General features: G+C 47.2%; 1 protein-coding gene across 3 annotated transcripts in view; it reads right to left on the reverse strand.

Moving 5' to 3' along the window:
• Positions 1–10,100, reverse strand: part of CHPT1 (choline phosphotransferase 1) — a 39,499-nt gene that overhangs the window by 10,956 nt on the left and 18,443 nt on the right. The window lies entirely within an intron of this gene.

Here is a 10,100-nt window from a genome sequence, read left to right on the forward strand (position 1 = left end):
ATTCTTCATTTCCTTTTGTGTGACCATTTCTGCTAGGAAGCCCCAGGAGGACTGCCAAAGGACTGTTGGATATGTATTACCAAACAAATTGCAATATTTGGTGACTAATCACATCTCAATATTCTCTAATGACTGGACATGTCCACTATATATACATATAGTCCCCTCTTTTACCATAATTTCTCCAACATTTATCCCCCATTCAAATCTATCATGTTTGTTAAATACCATCTGACTCCTGTGAAGTACCATTTTAAATTGTATCTTAAAGAAAATTTCTCTTGGAGACTGAGATTGCTTGTCCACTTTTCCAGAGGAAAGCCAATGCCCTGAGGTAATTCGTCTATCCAAATCCTTCTCTCACCTCATCATATATAGGCATCTCTGCAAAAAACTTTCCTAACAAATTTATATCTTTTTTAATGTATTTATTTATTTATTTGTTTGTTTCCAACCTTCCAAAAGCCACTACTTCTATTAAGTTAGTTTCTGTGTTAAAGAAAACTGGTTACTAACCTTCCGCAACTGTTGTTGTTTGAGATGTATTGCTCGTGTCCATTCCATGCTTGGTGCATGTGCACAGTTTCCAGAGATCTTTTCCCTTAGTGGTATCTGTAGGGCTGACCCTAGTGCCCCCTGGACCTCATGCACATGCACCAGTACAAGAGGCGTCACTGGCTCTGCACCCTCTCATTTCCTTCTTGCTCGTAACTCCGACAGAGGGGTAGGAGGGCGGGTCATGGAATGGACACGAGCAACACATCTTGAGGAAAAACAGTTACGAAAGGTTATTAACCATTTTTTCTTCAAGTGCTTGCTTATGTCGATTCCGTGCTAGGTGACAAGCAATATCCCTGGAGGTGAGCTCTGAGTTCATGGATGGGCTGATTGCAACACTGCTCTTCTGAAACTGGTATTGTCACAGGTCTGTTGGGTGATGGCATAGTGGGACATGAAGGTACGAATTGACACCTATGTCACAGCCCTGCTGATGTTCTGAACAAGGAATACTGCTGATGAAGCCTCGGCTATTGTGGAATGACCCTTCATGATGGCCAGAGGCAGAACCTTCACCTGCTCACAGCAAGCTTGGATGTAGGCAGTTATCCAGGAAGAGAGTCTTTCAGACAACACTGATAGTCCTTTCTCCTGTCCGCCATAGCTACAAAAAGCTGCACAGACTTGTGGAAGGGCTTAGACCTTTAGATATAAAAGACCATGGCCTGCCTAACATCTAATGTGTGTAGCCAACATTCCTCATTGGTGCTGTGAGGCTTTGGAAAGAACACAGACAGAAAAATGTCCTGGTTGTTATAGAACTGCACCACCACCTTTGGGAGGAAGGCCGGGTGGGGGCATAGTTGGACCTTGTTTTTGAAGAACACCGTATATGGAGGGTGGGGGGGTATCCTGCTGTCAGGGTTTTGATTTTGGAGACCCTTCTGGCCGTTATAATCGTCACCAGGAAGGTGACCTTCCACCAAAGGAGCAATAAGGAACAAGATGCCAACAGCTTGAAGGAGAGCCCCCCGTGAGCTTTGACAGGACCAGATTTAAATTCCATGGGGGAATCGGGTCATAAACTTGAGAGTAGAATCTTTTCAAACCTTTGAGAACCTGATCATCTCCTCATGGTAGAAGACTGATCTGCCCTAGACTGGAGGATGGAAGGCTGAGATGGCTGTAAAGTGAACTTGGACCCATGGCAGCGCTACACCCTGATGCTTCAGGTGGAGCAATTAGTCCAAGATGGACTGCAGGGAAGACAGAGATGGAAAAAAATTCCATTCAGAGGCCTAGCAAGTGAAATGTTTCCACTTAACCAAGCAGGTAGCTTGGGTGGAGGGTTTCTTGCTACCTAATCTGAGCAGGTCTGCTTCTCAGGGTTCAGCTGCGCAGAAGCCACTGTCAGGTATAGCGAGGATCTAGTGAAGCAACCAGCCACGGTCTTGCAAAATCAAGTCCAGACAGGGTAGGAGCTCTAGTGGAGTTGCTACCGAGAGGTCCACAAGCATGCAGAACCAGTGCTGGCGTGGCTGCATCGGAGCTATCATGATAACCTTCGCCTTGTTCCTCTTGATCTTTAGGAGCACCTTGTGTACCAAGGGAATCAGTGGGAAAGTATGCAGCAGTCCGACTGCCCAGGAGACAGGAACGCATCAGACAGGGGGCCGTTGCTGAGCCCAGACATCAGACAGAACACAGTGGCATTTCCTGTTCTGTCTGGTGTTGAGCAGATTCACGTTGGGAGTCCCCCCACTTCTGGAAGATAATTCTGGCAACGTCTGGGTGAAGAGACCATTTGTGGCGACGTGATCCACCAACGTATTCCAGTCTACCGGGAGGTGTGCCACCTCGAGACAAACAGTGTGGTTCACACAGAAGTCCCAGTTGGAGGGCTTCTTGACACAGGTCTGAGCGAGCTCCCCCTTGTCTGCTGACATAAAATATTGAGGCCACATTGTCCGTCAAGACCTGCATGGCCTTTCTGAGAGCAGAGGAAGAAGTGCCTGGTAGGCCAAGTTCATCACCCTGAGTTCCCTGACATTTATGGGCAGGGAGAGGTCTTCCTGAGACCAGAGACCCTGGGTTCCAAGTCTACTGAGGCTGGCTCCCCACCCCAGGTTTGATTAATGCGAAACCAAGATTACTGTCAAGGATGGGGCAGTGAAAGGCACCCCTTTCATCACTGAACGCGGCTCTGCCCACCAAATCAGAGAAGCTAAGACGGTTGACGGAATCATGAGAACTGAGTCCAAGTTGTGTTTGCCTGTGAGCAGACTGATGCCAGCCACGTGTACTACACCACATTGGTCACATGGCAGCACGTACCTAACAGTTTGAGGCACACCCAGGTGGTCATAAGTGGGTGATCTTTGACACGGGCGATAAGATCTGACAGTTTGGAACCAGGCCTCTGGCAGGTAGGCCTTGGCCTGCATGGAGTCAAGCACTGCCCCTATGAACTTTCTTCTGTGCACCGGGACTAGTGTCGATTTCTGTGAGTTTATTAACAGGCCCAGTGTCCAAAAAGTAGCCCATACTATGCCAATGCTGGGCTGAACCTGAGCCTACAAGTGGCCTTTGATCAGCCAATTGTCAAGGTACAGGTTGATTTGTACATCTTGACATCTCAGGCAGGCTGCAACCACTACCATATGCTTTGTTAAAATCCATGGGTCTGAAGGAAGCGCAGTGAACTGGTAGTGGCACTGGCCCACCATGGACCAGAGGAATCTCCTGTGTCTGTGGAAAGTGGAAATAAGTGTCCTTAAAAACGAGGGCAGTGTACCAATCTCCTGGATCCAGGGAAGGAATGACTGAGGTTCTGCATGGTCTCCCTGGCCTCCATTTCTTGAGATATTTGTTGAGGTGACACAGGTCCAGGATGGGCCACAGGGCCCCTTTACCTTTCCAGATTAGGAAATATTGAGAGTAAAACCCCTTGCCTCTCAAACCTTGGAACTTCCTCTACAGCCCCTGGATGAGAAGTTGCTTGTGAGAAAGGTCCCTGAAGAGGGATGGGGTTGGGGAGTGGGAGGGAGAGATGAAAAACTCAGGGTGTATTCCACTGTGTCAGTACTGAGCACCCAATGGTCCAATGTTATGCAGGATCACACAGTGCAGAAGGGCGATAGGCAGTCTAAAACCAAAAACGGGAACGGATTCTGAATTGAATCTAGCATGCCATCCTCGGGTGTACCCACAAAAGCCCTGTCGACCCACTCTACTGAGACTGAGGTAGAAGGTAGGGGCTGACAGCTCTTATAGCCCTTCCCTCTTACGGGATTCCTGCCTGGGAGGCTATTATTGAGGCCTGAAATGCTTCCTGGAGGCCAGGAGCTTGTCCAGACCTAGAGAGTGGAGCATGGCTCTCGAGTCTTTGAGGCAGTGCAGTTGTGGAGTCCATCTGCTCAGAGGTCAGAGAGGTACCCTCAAAGGGGAGGTCCTGGACTAACTGCTGCACTTTGTGTGAAAGGCCTGGTGACTGGAGCCACGAACAGTGCCTCATGGTGATCTCCGATGCCATTGTTCTGACTGCAGAGTCAGCCACATCCAGAACTGTGTGGAGGGAGGCCACTGTTTTGCCTTCCTCCAGGATGGCCATGAACTCCTGCAGCAGGATGTCCTTGAACTTGGCCACTGAGTCTCAAAGGTTAAAATCGTACTTCCCCAGCAATGTCTGCTGGTTAAAGACATGGAGCTGAAGGTTGCCTGTGGAATAAACCATTCTTCCGAACAGATATAGTGTCTTAGCCTCTTTATTCTTTGGGGGTGGTGAGGCCTGACCTTGTCTGTCCCTCTCGTTCACAGCTGACACTACCAGGGACCTTGGGGGATGAGGGGATGTGAATACATGTACTCAAACACATTGGCCCATATGTAGTACTATTTTTCCGCTCTTTTTGAGGTGAGGGACAGAGAGGAAGGGATCTGTCAGAGCCCTGACTGGTCCCAACACCACCTCATTGACTAGGAGGGCCATTCTGGAGGAAGCCACTGTGGCCAAGATATCAATCAGGCTGTGTATGGACTCATTTAGCTCCTTTACTTCCAGCCCCAACTTTGTGGTGACTCATTTCAGGAGCTCCTGAGGGGCCCTAAAATCATCTGGCAGGAGTGGGTTAGAAGGGCCTGCTACTGCCTCATCTAGGGACAAAGAGGAGGCAGCTAATGCCACAGGAGGGGCTGGTCCTTCCTTCTCCATCTGTACCACCTCCATTGCGACCACTTCAGTGACTTTGGTGCCAGAGTCAGGGTCTGGTGCCAGTTGGGACGATGCAGTGGCTCGTCTTTTGGACATGACGGAGTCTGACTGCTGGGAAGGGTGCCCGGAGTCGGGGGAAACCGTCATGAATTCCAATACTGCCACTGGATGGGCCAATGTCCTGATGGCCAAGCACTGGCTGCAGGGCCTGTACTGAAGTCTGGTGCATAAGTCAGGTACCATCAGAGGTGCTGACTTTGTCCTTTCCCGGAGGTGCTCAATGCCTGCTCCACCCCAAACCCCGCCCCCACTCCACCTCTTCCTCCAAATCCCTGTCCCTTCCTGCCTCCACCCGATTCCACGAGCACACCCTCCCCCAACTCCTCCACCTACTCCCCCCCGCACCTCCTGCATGTCGCAGCGGGAGGGAGGCGCTGGGAGGAGCTGATAGGGGGGCTGCAGCCCAGAGCGCACACAAAGTCCACACCTATGGGTACCAGCACTACTTTGGCGGGTGAAGGATCCGTTTCCCGGGTACAGGTCCTCCGTGGTCTCCGATTCTGCCTCCAGGCAGTGCTGGGGGTTTAGTGACTGATATCAGGTCAGGGACTGTTGCCGTGGGGCCATGGAGGGCTTTCTTCTGGAAGGCACCACTATGGCTGCTGTTGCAAAGGAGTGCTCCGCCCCTTGTGCCTTTCTGTGCAAGGTAGCCCTGGCTGGTACAGGATCCTGGGGAGTGGGCGGTATTGGGAGAGACATCAAGTCCTTTGCAGCCTGGAAAGCCTCTGGAGTTGAGGGGGCCCACAAGTGCAAGGTACCACAACCGCTCCCTGGAGTCGGGTCCTGAACCAGGCTCAGTGCTTAAGCAGAGTTGCCAGAGCCAACCGTGGCTCTAGGGAGGACGAGTGGCCTGGCATGGGTCTCACTACATCAGTTGCTCCCCTCTTTGGCACCGGAGAATGCCCTCTCTCAGCACGCTATTTCCTGTGCTGCTTCCTCAGCACTGGGGATGGAGAACGATGCCGGGAAGAGCATAGTGCTGGTGGAGCACTTTGCATGCAGGCTGAAGTGCTCGGCCCCGATTTGGAGCAAGATGGCTCCGAGGATGGTCTTGAGGGCTGCCTCCATTAATAGAGCCTTCAAGTGAATATCTGTCTCTCTGAGTCCACAGTCTGAAGCCCCTGCAGATCTTACACTTTTCCTTAACATGAGCTTCCCTGAGCACTTTAGACAGGCCAAATGCGGATTACTCACAGGCAAGGGCTTGCCGCAGCAGGTACATGGGATGCATAGCCCCTGGGATGATGTCTCTCTACAGCTGGGACTGCTATCTATATTATGTGCACCAAGACTAACTGGTAACTAAATTTGCTAACTACAAAAACTATACACACTAGAGATCAGAGTCTAAACCACTGTTAGGGAAGCCTTGCAAGAGCAAGAAGATCATTCCAAGCAGCCATCATGGGCAGTAAGAACAAACCGGGAGGTTGCAGAGCTGGTGGTGCCCCTTATACCAGCACATGTGTGTGGGGTTCCAGGGGGCACTACAGCGGGCCCTACAGATAGCACTGAGGGGAAAAATCTCTGGCAACTCTGCATGTAGTACATACACACACCTAGCATGAAATCAAGATGAGCAAGCACTCAAAGAAGAATAACTCTTCTAGAAAATTGAGAAACAGTGCCTAACTTGAAGGTATTGGTACCAGTAGGAGAGTTGGCCAATTAGTTTTGATTTTGAAATAAGTTCCTTTGGTGAACAGCTGGCCAACAGTATGCACTCCAAGGGTCTTCCAATCTTTAAAACGCTGGTTTGTTATTTGGCTTAAAATTTGGACAATTTCCAGTGGGTGTCACTGAGAAGGGAGGAGAGATTCTCTCTAGTTCTACCCAAAACCCATAAAGTAGACTTTAATAGAGCATGCGTATAAATTTCTGGATGGCATGATTTTTTAAAAATTAATCTATAGTAAGCTAGCAATGTTTACACTGCCAAAGTTTGTACAGACTTGTCCAAAGTTATCTGTACTCACTGTCTTTTCTTATTTGAATGAAGAGAAGTTTTAATTTGGAGATAACATTTGAAGGCATACAACAAACTATTGAGATAATATCAACAATTCTTTATTAGGAGGACAAAGTTATAAAATGTAATCATTTACTGAACATTGCTTTTGCCATTCAAGGCTCCTTAGGGTTGGGACCAGATTTTTGTATTGAATACCCTGCCAAACAAAAGTGCTAAGTAAGATAGAGAGCAGACATGCCAATTAAACACTAAAGTAGACCAGACTTAAAACCCCATTTACAAGGTAATACCCACTCATCCTTTAAAACCTAAAAAGAACCTAAAACCACACAGGCCCTGAACATACAGCAAAGTCAACAATACGTGTAGAATCAAAAAGATCCAAACGGGTTCCACCTTGCAAAGTCTGCGTTGCCAGCTTTTGCCTTATACTTTACTTGTATAAAGAATACTGCTGCTCGAAGTACATTCTTGGGACTCATGTAAAGGATTTTGTTATTGATACACACTTACCTGGGGAAATACCCTGTACCGTAATATATTTAAAGACTACTTCACTACTGTAAGTCATTACTGTAGCAAAGCCAATCTATCTTTTTGTGCCAAGAGTTCTTGATACACACAGCAAGAGAAAAGATATAATGTTTAAAGACTTGAGTTCACTGCCAACTCTGACCTTGTCTCAATGACTCACCTGAGGTATTCAACTCAACTCTATCTCCCTGCATTTCGTCATGTGTAATAAATGCCCATCTTTACAAAGTGCTTGAAGATCCATGTCTGAAAGCTACTAGCACTTACTATATGTCAGTTACATAGTGAACAAAACTTATGTGCACAGAACTTACACCATATACGTGAAGTTAAATTTAAAATGTTTAAATAGACTCTAGTTCCTCTAGACGGCTAAACAGTGTTGTCTTGTGTATTCGTAGGACAAAAGAACTATGAATATAAAAAGACAAGGATGTGCATCAGCACCATTTAAAAGGATCTCAGTTTTGCAACTTCACATGAATGTCTGTCTGTCTTCTTCAGGGCATTGGTTGGCTCAGACCACCAGTAGCGAGATTGTGCCATTGGTTCTAATCCAACCTAGGTTAGTAGCAGGGCCGGCTCTAGCCATTTCGCCGCCCCAAGCATGGCAGCACGCCGCGGGAGGGCGCTCTGCCGCTCGCCGGTCCCGCGGCTCCGGTGGACCTCCTGCAGGCGTCCCTGCAGAGGGTCCACTGGTCCCGCAGCTCCGATGGACGTCCCGCAGGTGTGCCTGCGGATGCTCCACTGGAGCCGTGGGACCAGCACGGACCCTCCGCAGGCATGCCTGCGAGAGGTCCACTGGAACCGCCTGCCGCCCTCCCGACAACCGGCAGAGCGCCCCCCGTGGCATGCCGCCCCAAGCACGCGCTTGGCACGCTGGGGCCTGGAGCCGGCCCTGGTTAGTAGTGTCAGTAAGTCCCTGATCATCATTTAATGCTATGAAGCGATCTAGTACATAGCTACCCACACCACACAGAAAAGTCACAGCCCTTGCTGGCAGTCTCAGCAAAGAGGCCCAAGAACAGAAGGGGGAGAAGATTAAATTATCTTCTCATTTTAGAGGTAAGATTGCCAATGTCCCTTAGTCCTCAATTGGTAGAAAAGCTTCCACTGCCACCATTTGTGCTCTACTACTGTGGACAGAGCTATGTAGACTCCAGTATCTTCATTCAGACCCCTTTCATCAGCTCTGTACTTACAAGCTGAGAAAAATATAAGAGTTGCTCCCAGTTAAATAACCCAAAATTTGCAAAAAAGAGAGAGTCATTAAAATTGTAATATGAAAGAACTGACATTCAGCATTTGGATGCACTTTTGCACTCTAAGGGGAAATGTATATTTAAATGATACAGAACATGCAGAGTACCTAATAAATCCTTTTCGAGAGTGTCTGCTGTTATGTGCTTCAATATGTACTTACAAAATGGACTAATCTATGCAGGTACTCATAAGGCTCATCAATTTAGTATACTAGTTAGGGCTGTCGATTAATCGCAGTTAACTCACGTGATTAACTCAAAAAAATTAATCGCAATTAATCATACAGTTAAACAATAGAATACCAACGGAAATTTATTAAATATTTTGGATGTTTTTCTACATTTTCAAATATATCTCTTTCAGTTATAACACAGAATACAAAGTGTACAGTGCTCACTTTATATTACAAATATTTGCGCTGTAAAAATGATAAAAGAAATAGTATTTTGCACTACAGTACTTGTATGAGGTGAATTGAAATCTCTTTATCATGAAAGTGCAACTTACAAATGTAGGTTTTTTGTTACATAACTGCACTCAAAAACAAAACAATGTAAAACTTCAGAGCCTACAAGTCCACTCAATCCTACTTCCTGTTCAGAAAATCGCTCAGAGAAATAAGTTTGTTTACATTTACGGCAGGTAATGCTGCCCACTTCTTAATTACGTCACCTGAAAGCGAGAACTGGCATTCACATGGCACTGTTGTAGCTGGCATTGCAAGATATTTATGTGCCAGATGCACTAAAAAGATTCATATCCTTCTTCATGCTTCAACCACCATTCCAGGGGACATGCATCCATGGATTAATTAAATTTGTAACTGAACTCCTTGGGGGAGAATTGTATGTCTCCTGCTCTGTTTTATCCGCATTGTGCCATATACTTCATGTTATAGCAGTCTCGGATGATGACGCAGCACATTGTTCATCTTAACACTTCCACTGCAAATTTGACAAAAAGCAAAGAAGATACCAATATGAAATTTCTAAAGGTAGCTACAGCACTCGACCCAAAGTTTAAGAATCTGAAGTGCCTTCCAAAATCTGAGAGGGATGAGGTGTGGAGCATGCTTTCAGAAGTCTGAAAAGAGCAACACTCTGATGGGGAAACTACAGAACCCAAACCACCAAAAAGAAAAATCAACCTTCTGCTGGTGGCATCTGCCTCAGATGATGAAAATGAACATACATTGGTCTAAACTGCTTTGGATGGTTATCAGCAGAACCTGTCATCAGCATAGACGCATGGTCCCCTTAGTGCATATATGGATCCTTAGTGCATCTCGGATGTAAATATCTTGCTCTTCCCTCTCTTTGTTAGGTAGAGCCCTTCTTTGCCTAGCACTCCTCCGTCTTGGAACACCATATGCAGCACTTAGCGTACCTCAAGGAATCAATTCTGAAGCACTTAGAGGAGAGAAAAGTGATCAGGAACAGTCAGCATGGATTCACCAAGGGCAAGTCATGCCTGACTAACCTACCTGCCTTCTATGAGGAGATAACTGGGTCTGTGGATGAGGGGAAAGCAGTGGATGTGTTATTCCTTGACTTTACCAAAGCT

This window comes from Chelonoidis abingdonii, chromosome 1, assembly GCF_003597395.2.
Source record: "Chelonoidis abingdonii isolate Lonesome George chromosome 1, CheloAbing_2.0, whole genome shotgun sequence".
NCBI classification, from domain to species: Eukaryota; Metazoa; Chordata; order Testudines; family Testudinidae; genus Chelonoidis; species Chelonoidis abingdonii.